This window comes from Lepidothrix coronata, unplaced genomic scaffold (assembly GCF_001604755.1).
Source record: "Lepidothrix coronata isolate B3197 unplaced genomic scaffold, Lepidothrix_coronata-1.0 Scaffold223, whole genome shotgun sequence".
Lineage (NCBI taxonomy): Eukaryota > Metazoa > Chordata > Aves > Passeriformes > Pipridae > Lepidothrix > Lepidothrix coronata.
The window spans coordinates 1,189,475-1,205,416 of NW_016690403.1; the positions used below are offsets into that span (position 1 = coordinate 1,189,475).

The window sequence follows — 15,942 nt, forward strand, 5'->3', positions numbered from 1 at the left end:
GCCTGTGGAGAGGGAAGCCCAGGCTGGAGCAGGTTTTTCCCGGGTAGGACTCGTGGCCCCTGTGGGGGACTCACGTCAGTACAGATCATTCCTGGAGGACTGACCCCATGGAGGAGTGACCCACGGGACAGCAGTTTGGGAAGAGCTGCTGCCCGAGAGATGGACTCACCCTGGAGAGGTCCATCAAGGACCCTCTCCCATGGAAGGGACCCCATGGGAGCACGGGAAGGACTCCAACTCCTCTCCCTGAGCAGTGGCAGAAACAACAACTGACCATAACTCCCATTCCTCGTCCCCCTGCACCGCTCAGGGAGAGGAGGGAGATCATGGAAGGAAGGAGGGGTGGGGAAAGGTGTTTTTAAGACTGTTTTATTTCTCACTCTTTGCTCTTATCCTGTTAGTAATAAATTTAAATAATATCCCCACTTTGAGTCTGTTGTGCCTGTGAAGGTCAGCAGTAACTGACCTCTCCCAGCTCTTATCTCAACACATGAATCCTTAGATGGCTTTTTTTCCTTCTCTCTGTCCAGTGGCAGAGGGGAGTAAGAGCTTTAGTGGGTACCTGGCATCTGGCTAGGATCAGCCCACTACAAATATTAATGGTTTACTATGAAATGGTAAAACACACTCCCCAGAGATACAGAGGTCTATTTGTGGGTCTGGTTCTATTTGATATTTTCATTGTTAGCCTAACTAAAGGAAGAGAAAGTACACAAATATACATACTCACAATAAATAATGTGAAAAATCCCTGTCACAATGGTTCTCCTTTAGTCACAGTGGGCAAGGTTTCAGCAAGACCACTATTGTCTCCAGTAAGCAAATGAAGCTGTCAACTGTGCTTTAGCAAAGACATGGAGGTAGGTAACTGGAGATTTAGGAAACATAACAAAAGAAAAAGTAAAAGAGCAGGGAATGCTTCAACTTGATAGTTACAGTAGCTAAGTGAAAGAGTAATGGGCTTAAACTACACTAACACATCGGTTTAGAGACTAAGTAGTAATGAAGGAACAGTGAAATCAATTGCCTGGGGTAGCCATGGTACAGTTATCGTTGGAGGATTCTATAAACAGGTTATAGAGACATTTGTCAGGAAGTACACAGCCACAATTTATTCTGCCTTAAGGGTGGCATCAAGTTTCTGCTCTTATCTAGATAAATAAATATTTAACAAACACTTCTGCTCCAGACTTGCATGCTGATCATCTGCATCTGACACAGAGGCCCTTGCTCCTGAGTTACCACCTCACTGGGAATCTGAGGTGTTCTCTCATTTGTTTACCTACAAAAAATTTCTGTCCCCAAAAGATGTCACAACAGACTTTTCATTTGAACTGATGTAAATTTTATGCATATTCTTGTAGTAAATGAGTTGCCCCACAGTAAAAACTATTTAGGCTGTGATTCTTTCCCACCTGACTTTATGCATCGAACTTGCAGCTTCCTGTACTGATTTGAATCTCTTGCAATGGGGCAAACATCTCAGCTGGTATGTCAGAGTTTAGCCAACTTTCTTGGACTTAGCAGACCAACTTTCATGTAGCTACACATAGGTGGGACGAATCCCCAAACTGAAAAACTGCTTACACACATTACTTTGCAAAATTAAGAGTGTCCTAGTCTGGCCTTTAACATTTTTAGCTTACATTTCAGTTCTATCCAACAGAGATGATAGCTTGACACCCTAAAGTTATTTTATGCATATTCTGATTGTATTAACTATTTTTAGCTGTCTTTTTTAACTGTGTGAATAAGCATATTTTGCCAAACTGCAAAGTTCAGCAATGCTTTTAAAGGCATAAGCTCCTTTGAGGTTTAATGCAATCTTTTTCCAAGTAGTATGATTTCAATCCAAACTCCAAAATACCACCATTTCACTTTGTGCTCTCAAGGCAACAAAAAGCATAAAAAAAACCCCAACAAACTCCTCATTACTTCAAACTTGACAAGCCTCCTCTATTATTAATGTGATGTAAAATTTCTCCCTGATCACCATATTCTGAGCATACCTAGCAATGACATTCCACCCTTAATAGCTAAGAGTACATGGCTTTGAATGGAAATAGCTTAGAGGCTTCATTTATTTTAAGTTGTCGGGGAATGACAGCATTGCAAGCTACATAAAGTTTGCTGTGTACAGGCCAGGCTAGAACAACCCTTGTTCTTCAGAAATGGCTTACAAAGGCTGGGCTGGAACGAGCCTTTCTGAGTCCAAACGCTGTAATATGCAGCACACACTGCTCCTCTCCCTTGCTGCAAAGTGAAAGCCATGAACGTGCTTGTTGAGAAACAGCATCTGGAGGCTATGGAGGAGAATGTGATTACACCAAAGTGATGAGGAAAGGTAAACCCAGCATATACAGTGATTGAAGTTAATGAAACCACTAAAATGTAATCACTGTCTAGGAAGGTTTTAGCAAGGAACAATGAAAGGAACAGCTTGTGGCAGTGCCAGATCGGTGGTAATATGGGAACCCCAAATGTGACATCCACCAAAAAGGTTCCATATCCTGTATGATAGAATTTTATTACTGTAATTTTTACAGAGGAAAATCATCGAGTAAATACAGAGAAAACTTGACTAATTCTTTAAAAATGATTTTTTAAAGGAGAATTTAGACAGATTCAAATATGAAAAAGAATGTAATACTTTCTTGCAGTTCTCTGTTTGGTAATATAAGCCAGAAAATCAATGGGAAATCAAGAATCGTTCTGCAGCTCCATAAACCCTGAGATTATCCTTTAAATAGAACTAAGACATAGGAATATCTTCCTTGAAAATATTAAACGCAGTAAAATTCCTTCTGCAGAACTACAAACATTGTTCAGATACTGCAAGAGGATATTTTCATAGTTTGTATTGTAATGAAAACAATAATAAAAACTTTGGGCAGCTTCCAAAGTAACTCCTTATGGATTCATCTTATTCAGTAAACTGTTCTTCCAACAGTATTTTATGTTATAAACAAAAGAATCTGAACGGGTCTTATGACATTAACACAAAGAAAAAGGCTTCATTTGCTGTAATGACACACCTATGAGCAGCATTTTAACATCTCACGGCTGTGAATTCCTTTAGACAAAAGTAAAAGGGTGTCATTTCAAGCAAATGTGGCCAGAAAACTCTTCAGTTTATGTTACTATCTGCAAAATGCTTTAGGAAACCCCTTCATCTTCATGCATATTTCTTTATGGCATTATTCTTTAATTATCTCAAATGTAAACATTACAGAAAGGACTAATTAATTAGAAAACCTTTTACACTAGACACTTGATGTCTAGAAAAATTAACAGTTGTTCTTTAGAGGGTCTGAGATCTGATGAAAAGAGGTAATTTGAATTAGTTGTGGATAGTTCACATAAGTGGATAATTAATTTTCTTCATATTTTGTCCTAGATTTCATTAGGCAACACTTATAAACATGTCTGTGCTAGTGAAAAGATGTCAGAATTCAGGTTAGATTATGAATCCTCAGGAAAAAAAAAACAGAACCACAAGCATAATCATAAAGCAAAACCAGAAAGAAGAAACTTACTGAGAATTCAAAGCATTATTCTGTCACAGTTTAAAAAATTTCTATTGGAAATTAAGGGAATATGACCCTCATCTCTGAATGTAAACTAAGATCTATGGGACTTCCAAAGTAGCAAAGGCAATATTCTGCTGTTTTAACCTGATAGCTACAGTAATGAAATAACAGGAGTACTATTCTTAAAACACAGAGTAGCACACTGTATTTCATTTATTTATGTGTTTATATGTTTGGTGTTTCACATAACAATTTATAACACCAAGACATTTCTGTATTCAAGGGCTGGGTTTTCTTATATTTGCTTATTTATGTTAGGATAAAAAAATTTTGCCTAATAAAAATTACATTCTATTGCACAGGATATATGTAATAACATACTTAATTTTTATCTTGAAAACAGGCACTATGAGAGATGAGTTCTGATTGCGACAAAAACTGCAAAAGGGGTTGCCAGGACATATCTTGTGGGAAAAATGTCATTAGCACGTCAGCACGTGTCCTACTCAAGCATTAGTTTGGGGAGTGGTAGTTGGGATATAGCACTACTGATAATTCAGATTTAATTCCAAATCATCTGGCTGCTGACCACATGATCAGCAGTGTTAGCCCTCATTTAGGTTCTATCCTAAGAACACAGTGTGAGTTTGTTTAACCAACCAGCTGCATGGAGATGGGCTAAAGGATGAAGGTGGAGCCCTATTGTTGCTTACACCATCAAGGAGGTAGAGCATGCAGTGGTGCAGCATATGCTGGTCACTCACTGTATAAAACTAAGCACTGTAAAATTTTCCTGGGATAAATGCAAAGGATTTGCTTCACTTGAGCCCAGAGGAAGTCACTAGGGTATACTGAGGCTTATATTCAAAGCTTTTCTGGCTCAAGGTCTCTAGATCATTTTTGTGGATGCCTTGGGCCTCCACATCCTCAAGAAGTTGTTTTTAGAGATTATCTTCTTACACACCATCCATACAAACAAACATGATTACTAGTGGTTTTAAGTGCCTGTTAAACTTCAGTACAGTATTTACTAGATTCAATTTCAGATCTGGAATTCTGCTCCTTGCTGGTTTGAAAGCAAGTGTTTTCAAAAGTCTCAGGCATCTACTGCATATGAAAACCCCAAAAGCTGTAGAACTACTTAAAAGCAGTTCAGGCATTACAGACTGCTTTAGAAAGGCAGATTTTTTCTGCAAAAAAAATTTAGAAATCTTATCCAAAAAAGCAAAGCAAGAAGATCTACTTCGAAAGAAGATTGATCTTATGAACCTGAAAGACAAAGGAAGTTCTGCAGATTCCTACAGATATATGAAAATTATTTTAAAATAACTACAATGTATTCTTGAAAGATAATTATGCTGACATTGGAACAGCTACTGTAGCTTTCTGTGCCTACACAACATCTGTCTCAGGCACTGAAATAACCATATTGAAAACAACATAATGCTTCTGCTTTCAGAAATAAACCTCCAACCCAAACTATTTACAATATTCTCTACTTTATCTAATCAAATTTAAATAAAAAAATGTGATTTCAACTTAACTGCTCTGCATTTTACTGTGGTTTCACTAAAATTGTGGAGGCCTTAGATTTCAACGAAATAAACTTCTTACCAGTCTTTAACAATAACACTTCAGCTTTTTCAGCACTCTATTAAAAAAAAATAGAATAGGTAATTAAGGCAACTTACTGTAAAAACAACTTCATTTTGCTTTATTGAAAATAAAGATACTTTTTAAATGCCAGCATAATTTACTCTGCCAAGTAAGGTTTAGAATTAGCAACATGACACTACTCAGTGAAATCTGGTGTAAGACTTCTACAGCCTTCACTAAGTCAGCTTCAAACTACAGGAAGACAGAAGGTGGGCTAAACCAGAAGGTTAAATCAGAAATAAATGCAGCCCCTGCCTGGTTTGCAAGGAGACATGAGGAGAAACTGGGATGCAAAGTCAAACTATGTCTCTGAATCATTTTGAGCTGGTCTGAGGGAGACTTCGGCCTGTTTCAGTGCTCTTGCTAAATCTCTCACTTAATGAAAAACTTTTTGGCACATAATGTTTTGAAACTTGCACAAAACTCCCGAAACCTCAGGTAGTCATGGTGTGCCAACGAAAAGGAGAAAGTTCTTAGATTTATGTGCTTGTTTTTATGATGCTTTTGTGATTTAAACCTGATATGAATTTGGTTTCCTCTTCGTTGAGCAGACCCTTAAGAAGGTCAAGTACAAATTGTTGTGTTTGGAAGGTCAAATTCTTCAGAATTAAACTAATCCTCTAATTTAAATTTTTTGCAAATATTTAAGAAAAATACATTTCTTGTATTTCTTTTGGAGGAGAGGATAGAAAGTAGCAAGTGTGTTTTCCACTCTGCAGTTCATTATTCAATTCTTTTTGCAGAGTAAAGTTTCTGCCTAATTGGGTTCAAGATAATTGACAACTCTACCAGATTTAAAGGATAAGCCTCTAACAGAAGCAGAGCCTATATATACATAAACATACAAATAATTTTATCTACTTCCATATACATAATTTTTTAAGTGACTGGATAACAAACTGGACCTTGAAACACAATTGGCCTTGAAAAACAAAACATTCAACTTGTGAATATTCTTGATCATATTTTTAAGGATACATAAAATTTTCCTATCAAAATAAATGTTTAGATTTAATATATTTTGCATATTTTCCTTTAATTCTTAACCAGCTATGCATTTGTCACAGATGACTTCAGTATTATCTGTCCTTTTTTAATCATACTTTATTTGGCATATTTATCACCATTACTTGAGACATTTTTTAGCTTCCAGAATATTTTGTTCACATCATTCTATGCAATGCCAATTATTTTTATGTCTTTGCCTTTTGCATCAGTACATATTTCTGATATATACTGACTCTCACTGATATCCTAAATTATTTTTCACTAGAGGATGAAGATTTTTCATGATGCTTCTAATTCTTCATCAATCACTCTTTGGTAGGCCATAACCATTTTTTCTTCTTCATGATGCCATTTCATTTTCCCCTCACGATAAGCATTTGTGTTGAGCTCCAATTCAGAGTGAAAACCCCATATAACTAATTCCAATGATTTATTTATGATTTAATTTTGGACTTCATCATAAACAATGAGAAAATTAAGTGCATTTCAGCTGCGACTTCCAGATAAATTCAAAGGAATCAGGTACTCAAATGTTACTGAATTTTAAAAGGAAATCTCTTTCTTGTCACAGTTTTATCTTATCACTGTTCTGCACTTTGAGCCTAGCCCAGATCACATCTAGATGACTTTTAAAGATTTGTAGTACTTTCAGTGATTTTCAGTTAATCATGAGAGGCTTGAGAGCCTGTCACACATAATACTGCAGCCCTGTGCCTCTCATTTACAGTATTTTCATGACTCTGTGGGCTGCTGGTGATTCCACCCATAGTTGTAGGTCTCCAACAGGATGGGCTCTAATGAGGTTGAGAAGCAAAGCAGAAAACAAGACTTAAACTCTCAAGACTACCAGAAATTCGCCAGTCATATAACACTGACTGAAAATCATCACAGAGTTTTCTCAATATATTTACTGCATGATCTTTACAGATGGTTTTTAAGAAACACATTGATTAACTAGCCAGCTGACCATTTACTGAGCACTTTGTGCTTCAGATCTGTCAGACCTCCACTACACATCTATTTGAAAATGCAATCCAGTTGCTATGGCTACAGCAAGCTCCTATAGGATGGCTGCATTTAGCTGGCACATCCCAACCACCCAGAATGCTAATGAAATGGAAGAGTCCATCTATATGCACAGCAATTCAAAGGCATATTTTACAAATCTAAAATATTTGCACTTTGTCAACTGCAAATACAATTATCTTATTTTCCAATTAAACAAACAAACTCCAGACTCTTTGCAGAAGCCTTTTCTCTTTGTTTGCCCTATAGGCAGATTTCAATTTTTATGAAATTTTTTAAAAAACTGAGTTTAAATTATGTGGCTCAACAGAAATAAATATCTGTTTTTCTAAAACACAATTGAACAAATAAAGGTAATAGTGATTTCACATTAGTTATATACAATTGTATTAAACAGAAAAATTAAATGTAGCAGCTTTTACTTGGTTTTGGCCTTATACAGCAAAATCCATGAAAGGTACTCTATTGTGTGCATGTTTACCACAGAATTTCAACTACAGGATAACATTAACCAATTCAGCCAATGGTGGTAATGGTACAGTTATGTTTAGAAAGGACAAATATGAAGTTATTTCTACCTGCATATCAATTCTGCTTGGAGCCGTTGGACCGCTGTGGGATATGTTGAAACCTCTGATGTAGGTCCACTTGGGTGCTGATGATCTTGCAGGAGGTTTTGGGTCATTACAGCTAAAAATCAGTGTCACCTTTTCTCAGGGAGTATTTAAAATACATCTTCTTAGGAACATGCTCCAGAAACTATGGCTGTTGGCTATTACCATTTCTATTCGTATCTGTTACCTGATGTTCTCTCGAGGAACTCTTACACAAAAATCCAGTTTGGATGTTGTGGTAGTTTGGGCTAGGCCTTCCTTGGTGACCAGTTTGTAACCAAGGAAGGGCCCAGATTTACCCAGTATTCCCTACGATTTTTACATAAGCCGGGCTACAAGAAGAGAGGAGGAGAGGCCTTCGCTCTCTTTCCTTCCGGAGGCTTTGGAGGTGCAGGTTCCCTGCTGTTGAGTCTGTCGGGTTGGGGAGCGAGGCCTGGTTGGGCCTTGTCGACCTTGGGAGATGGAGGTTGCCGGCGATTGTTCCAGCGTGACTCTCCATTGTCCCAAGGAAAGTAGTAAGATATTCTTTGCTAATTTCTTTTAGTTGCTAGATCTCGGGCTACTGATTGGGATATATATATTTTTTATTTTGGTTTTGTTCCTTTTCCCTTCCCCCTTCCCGTTCCCTTGTGAAATTGTATATATATTTCAATTGTATATAACTGTAACATAAGTGTAAATATATTTTTATATATTGCTTTAGTTGTCTCTCGTTTCGGGTTTTCTTGGTTGTTTTTCTCCCTCTTCTCCCTGAGGTTTGGGGGGGTATGCACTTCTTGTGGTAACGTTTGGAGACTTGGCAGGGAGGCAGCTTCAAACCATATCAATGTTTAGAAAATATCTAAATATACACACACAAAAAAAAAAACCAACAAAAAATATATATACACATATACACACAGACACATATGGGCATACCAAATGTTTCATTTCAGACCTACTGATGTTACTTGTGTCTTTATCACTTATTTGTTTGATGAACTCCTGCTAAAGGTGAACAAAAAAATTCCAGTATTCATATGGATTCCTCAAGATATATCTGTTGCCTTAGAGATGGTTGACTACAATTGTTATCACTGAAGCATCTGGGGATACTGCTCAGATTTAGCAGATTTTTTGAGAGGAATTGCATACTAGGAATAGTCGGAGTCTTAAAATAAATAAAAATTTTAAGCTTATAGAATCTTACACTTAGGAAACTGTATATGCAGGTGAAAGACTCAGGTTCCACATCACAGTATATTTGTATATAAGCACTAGGAGAAAATAGTTTTTCTATTATCCTGTAACTGTCTTTCACTGAATCTCTGCACCGTATTACAAATAAAAATAGAAGCGCCGGATGCCCTGAAAAAGGAAGTATTGTTTTGTACAAATCTATAAAAGATTTTTCTTTAAAAATAAAAAACCCCAACAGAATAAAAAATAGAAGCAATAAAAATATTTCACTATTCACATGCAATATCATTAATCCTTTGCTGATTTAAGACATTACTCATAAGAAAGGCCATTATGTTACATCTCCACTTGAAATATTACAGTTTTGTGAATATTCTACATCAGAGGTCTAGAGAAAGCATCAAATTATCTTAAGTTGAATGGGTAGATTCAATATGCCTGCAGAGTGGTGTAAAGGGATGCAGACTGGTGCAGGGATATATGTCAGAACATGCCAAAACAAAATAATATCTGAAAAGACCATATCTAATGCTTTGTGAGAAAGTGTTTATTACTGACTATTTACCTGCTAGTTGCCTTTGGAGCAGGAAATGCAAAACTGGATTTAAACTGATCTTTCCTTTTTTGGTAGAATCATCACTGGCCTTTGCCATGGAGTTTACAGAATCTTACATTGCTGAAATTGTGACAGTCACTTAATATTCACCTAACAAAAAAGTATCTTCCACTGGGATTTAATTCTGATCTTGGGACACAAAGTGAGGTACTGCCAGTGCATGTGCTGCCTTCACAGATGTAATGCAGGACTAATTGAATCCTGCTCCATTTTTATGAGATGGCACATTAAATAATTCTCATATTAGATTGCCTTTCCGTTAAAGGACCCCTTTAGTTCATGCAACATTCATAGACAGGCATATCAACACAAACAGGATTATTAGTTAGACAGCTACTATGATGTAAATGAAATGTTACTAAGTTATGGACGCAGGCATTCATAAAACATTTTTAACCACTACATCCTGATCTTGCTCAGAGGGCACTAAAGGCAGAGGCAGATAAAGTATAAAGAGGAATGCAGCCTCTGCCTGCACAGAAAGCTTGTGCTGCACTTAATGGCATATTCCAGAATGTTTAACCCTTGCACCTCTCTCCCTCTTTAAACTCAGGAACACTGAATCTGGTCAGAGGAAGTTTAAAATATATGTGAGTACAGTGCACTCTTCTGCTTATCTTGGTGCTAAGAGCAGTGCCTCTGAACACCCAGAGGAAATCGTTATGAAATTTCAGAGTGCATAAAAAGGAAATGGACAACTCACTGCCTTTTTCATATAACCCAGTCTTTACATGAGAAAGACAGTTACTAAATGGTCAGTCACTGCCTGCTTCTCCCGTTGTCTGCACTTGTAACTTCCTTCCCCCTGCACACAGCTGTGCACTTTATTATTGAAATTATAACCTGAAGGTCTTTTAAATATACAGCAGTGCACAAATGCCTGCTAAGTAGTGGGATGTAATATTATGGAGAGTTAAGGTAGCTACCAATAATAAGTTAAACAAACAGTGTTGAATCACTGTTGTCCCTTGTGTTCCTAAATTATAGGGCAGATACAGTTGTTAGTGCAGCACAGCACAGGGAATTCTCAGCTAATAAAAATTCACAAAGGCTTTAGGTGAAGTTTGTAGAAACATGACTGAATTTGCACCGATGCCCCAGCTGAAGGTGATGTTGGTATAGTAAGGGCCAGCTAATATATCCCTGAAAAACTAACTTAAATATAGAAGGGCTTCTTCATATATCTCATTTTTTCATTGCCTTTAAAATTTTTCCTGCCCATCAGCTACCTTTTTTTTCCCTGTTCTAGTGACTGTATCTCCCACTATTCAAGAGGAAGATAGGTCAATCTCTTTAACATTCCCTAGTTCAGATTTTCTTCCAGCCTACTCAAGTTCAAAGGATATTATAACAACCAACTGAGGGCTGTACTCACAGGCTAGTATCTGTATTTATCTTCATATGTTTCACTGGAAAATGGACACAAAATGAAGAGTATTTTGTCCTCAATCACAAACCTTCATAAACTGTGGTAATTAAAACCCTAAAATTCCTGTGAAGCTTAGAAGATGCTCAGAGACTTGCCCATTGAAGATGGTCAAAGTGGCTGCCTCTGTGGGAGGCCTCATATGCCTTCAGTTCCTCCTTTCTAGCACCTCTAAGCTTCTTGCCAGCCATGCACCTCGTACAAAATTATCAGGCATAAGAGGGCACGACACTTCCCCAGTAACTGACTTTAAAGGTGCTGCAGCTCCGGAGGTCCTGAGTTTGTGGTTTACTTCTTTACAATGCAATTTACTAACTTCATCCACAGCTAAGAAAACAGACAACTGTGATCCTTCTCTTTCCCCAGATTTACAAATGAAGTGACTAAGTTCTACAAAGTTGCTACAAGCAAAATTAGGAACATTATCTAGGTCACTAACATGACAAGGCCACCTCTTATGCATTCAGCTCTTGATACCTTTCAGCTCACTAGAGGACTAATAACAGGGAATTTTGCTGGAAGCTATAAACTCTTCAATTGCAGATGTCACAAAGAAACCCAGCTATATTAGTCACCAGTTACAGGATGAGCCACCAATGTGATACAAGTGCAAAAAAAGGTAAATGAGCAGCTAGAGAGAATCAAACCAGGCATTTCCAGAAGAGACTGAAAAACATTAATCTTTGTCAAAATGATGTTATTCATACCTTTAAAAGTTAAGTGAGACTGAAACACACACAGGAAAAAAGTTACTGTCACAGGAATGAAGAGACTATTACACGAGAAGAAAGTTAGAGAAGCTCATCAGAATGTTCTCTATATATACATTTCAGCGTAAAGACCAGGGATTTAAAAGAATAATTTAACCTAAAGGTTAAAGTTGTTAGATGAAGAAATGCATATAAACTGAATTCTCTGAGACTGCAAATTAGTAGGAGGACTCTAGCCAACAAGACAATGACATTTCTAAATAGTACAGGAGCCAAGACAAAAGTTCTATGTACTGTGAAATTTGATCCAAAGTTTATGAAACAGCAATGGCAATGTGATTTATTGATCCACGTAACTTCTTCCAGTCCTTGTTTTCTAATACACTTCTTCCAGAGGCACAGAGAGAGAGCCAGGAGGCTTAATATCCAACATGTATCTATTTCATCATAAACACAGCACCTCATAGCCCCTAGAGAAGACAGCAACCTCTTTCGTGCAAAAAATAATACTGTCAGTACAAGTGAAACATTCCTGCAGCAGCTGGGTTCCAACCTTTATCACCTAATCAAGTACGGTAAAAAGAGAGAAAAAAGACTGATTGTCCAATTTCCCCCAACATATTCGGATTACAGTTGATATTTTCTTTAATATGTATTTTATTGAGTTCAGCCAGCCTAAAGTGGTCCTTTTACACTGGGTAATGACTAGATTTTAGAGAATACTCACAGGAAGTTATATATATAATTATTTTCTGAACACAGAGTAAGAGGATGTTTCTACAGACTCAAAAAAGGTCTGAACCTGAATTAACAAACTGGTATTTCCAGAGATTATTCCTATTCTTAGCCTCAGACCAGTTATAGTTATAAAACCAGTCAAACTCGGATTCAATTCTTGGTATTAACACAAACCCCTTGTGTTTTCTTTTTTGTGCGCAGCTAAATGGCAATGGTCAGAGATGTCCCTTACAAAGCAGAGGCTTTGTGCTTCTAACTATTGCTAACAGAGAAGAGGTCCTGAGTCACCATCTTTATAGTCTCTGGATTTGCACAAGTGTTTATTTACTGTCTTGCACTTATGCACATCTTAGGAAACATAGGCTACTACAGGAGCCCCAATATAACTAAAAACTAGCATAGTTAGCAGCTCTAAAACACATTAGTACTATGCAGCAAGCAAAAAAAGCCCTGAGGGATTTTTCTAATAAGCTTTGAAGTCTGATAGACTGTCTTACTTAACCAACAGAAAACATCTTGAAAACATCTTGAAAAAAATTAAAAGTCTGCTACAGATAAGGGAGATCATTATCCTTTCCTGCCACATTCCTTGTTACTTTTATCTAACCACAGACCCATTCTGCTCCCACGCTCTGTCTTGCAACTCAGCCACCAGACAGTCTGAATTCCAGGAAGGAAGCACAGTTGTTCTCAAGCTAAGTGCATGTTAAATCCCACCTACTTGCAAGGCTAGCAACAAGGAGAAAAAATTCAGGGACCTCCTAGTGCAATGACCCAAAGTGAAATTCCAGTCTCCTGTCTCTGAAATCCCCTGGCTCTCTCTCGCTTCTTTTTTTCTCCTCTTATAAAAAATACTGGTTATTTGCTTCACTGCAAATGTCTCCTCCTTCTAAGTAAAAGATTAGAATTAAGGGTCTACACATGCTTAGGAACTGCTCTGCTCTGTCAGTATGCAAAGGCTTTATGATCAGTAATTCAAATGTGCTACCAGTGCCCCAATCTGTCCCACATGAGAGGAGGCCTTAAGTTTAGAAACTTCCTGTCACTGTAATAGTTTGAAGAGCTCAAATAAGTTTGACAGGTTAAATAGCATAGTCCTATTCTGTCCTCACCCTAAATACTCTTTTACTGTGTGCTAAAAGACTGCAACTTAAAAACAAGACCAAAAACCCCACAAGAATAGAAAACCCCAGGGTAAGTACTTGCAAATTCCAGCACACAGAGATAACAAGCATCTTCACCAGAGTATTATGCACAAAGAGATAGAGGTCAATACCAACGTCACACAGACAGAAGCGCAGGCATACATAAAAAGCCTAATGCCCTTGTATTCTACCTGCCAAGGAGTGAACACAATCACTGATGTACATTACTATACACAATATTCTGCACTGCAGAATATTGCATCCCACTTTCCATGTAAATAGGTAACATTTCCCTATAACGTTCTATACAACAAGACCTTGTTATTTACTGGTTAGTCAGTTTTCTACTTAGGTGAATCAGCCTATGACAATTTGCAACTCAGATGAAACCAAGATTTATCTGTCAGGCCTGTCATCTTTTCTTACAGGAGATAGCTCCAAGCAGAACCATAAGGGTAGTGATTGTGAGCTAATCACGTACTCCAGGGAGTTGTAATTCTTGAATACACTTCACACTTCTTGAGCTTCAACTTCAACAGCTGTAATTAGTTTGCAATAATTAGACCTTGGCAATGCTTATCCCTTAAGTCTGCCATATCTAAACATGCCAAAACCAGAAGTCACTTAGCACTCAAGTCACAGGATATTATAGTCTGCCCCAATATTGTTTACCTCTTCTGCAGTAAAAGCATAGGGGTTTGACTTCATAACAGCTCAGACTGTTCAAAACCCCAAGAGCTGGTTTTACAACTTTCATGTGAAATAGAACGAGCCTGTTTTCGTGTGGGCCCCTTGAAGCATGCTGGCAAGTTGAACATTTTGGAGGATTTTTCCTTCTTTTTAACTTCTGGACTAAAGCAGTTTTAATTGCTACACACAAGCAGTTTTAATTGCTTCACACAGAAAAAACCACCTACATGATGAAAAGAGTGTTCCCCACTCCCCTTCCTTCCGTCAGAACACTTCCCTGCAGCTAGCTCTCATTGGCACACCACCACAATCAAAAAGCAGAAGCTGTAATAGTTTTCAACAAAACAGATTTGCCTAAATAGATATTCATAAAGACTGGGTAACTGAACACCTACAAAAGAATATTCTTTAATTATTTGTGTTATTAGCTAGTAGCCTCTGTCTGAGCTAAACAGCCCTCTCCAGATCATGGCAAGTAATGCCCTCACAAAATATAAGCCTTGAATCCAGCCCAGGAAGTTCAAGATGCTTTCACAATTACTAGCTTCCAGACTTTTTTCTGATATCAAGATCTTTCATTCAAAAATAATTTAGACATATATGTTCAATGTTCAAGTCTTCAAGATAGTGTCACAAGTGAATAATCAGTGAAATTAATCTACAACAGAAAAAGAAGAGAGAAAGTAAAAGGATTTTCATTCAGCTGTTGGGAGTAGGAGATAAAAATAATAACGCGCAAACTGTCCATTAACAAAAACTCTGCTCACTTTCTTCTGAGTGCCTCGAGGCCTAGACTTGACTTTCAGAGAAGGGTGCCTACATGTTTCTAGATGTAGACAAGCACACAAATGGAAGCATATCAGAGAGTTTTTTGCTGATGAAATTCCTCAGAAGTCAGGTAAATGATATTCCAGTTCTTGGTTCAGTGAGTCCATGAGATCTTTGTATTCCGCTTATAGAAGTTTCTCCTTCTGTTGATTACAAAATAAAATTATTGCCCATAAGAATTTAGATTTGAATTAGCCTCGTCTGACTGACAAACAAAACATTCAGAGGGAAGTGATTCTGAAGAGACCAGATATGTCATCTTATTATACTAATATAGGCAAAGGCTTTAGAGTAGAGAATGGCCATCACAGTTGCTAACAGTGGCTGGTACAGTTGCTAATGACTAGAAAGGGCAAATTAAGAATATGAAAATAAAAAACTGTCTTTAAATCTTCTCATTTGAACATCTGGGAAATAAGAACTATCAACTCTTCTTCCTTGTAGCAGACTTCAAATATATTTTGTCTTTGTAAATCTGCTTGCATTCTTGATGTATTCTTTAGAAAACAACAGTGCATTAAAAATGGGAGATGATGACGATTTAATGCCTTTTGAAAGAGATGTCCATAAAGATAAGTGTACAAATAGCTAATTTATATGTGTGAAATGCTGATGAAGGATTTCATTATTCATGAACAAATAACCTCTTCTTTCCATCTGGCATCATTTTATTGTGTCCAACAACACTTTCCTTTAACAACTTAAATTCATGCTTGCTTATGCACTGCTTTCATCCACCTAAGTGAATTTTAAACTATTGGTCGATATAAAGACAT

General features: G+C 37.3%; 1 long non-coding RNA gene across 1 annotated transcript in view; it reads right to left on the bottom strand.

Moving 5' to 3' along the window:
* Window positions 1–8,121, bottom strand: part of LOC108506627 — an 81,563-nt gene extending 73,442 nt beyond the window's left edge. Inside the window, exon 1 of the long non-coding RNA XR_001877820.1 lies at window positions 7,799–8,121. This is a non-coding gene — a long non-coding RNA (uncharacterized LOC108506627). The remainder of the gene's footprint in view (window positions 1–7,798) is intronic.
* Window positions 8,122–15,942: the final 7,821 nt, after the last annotated feature.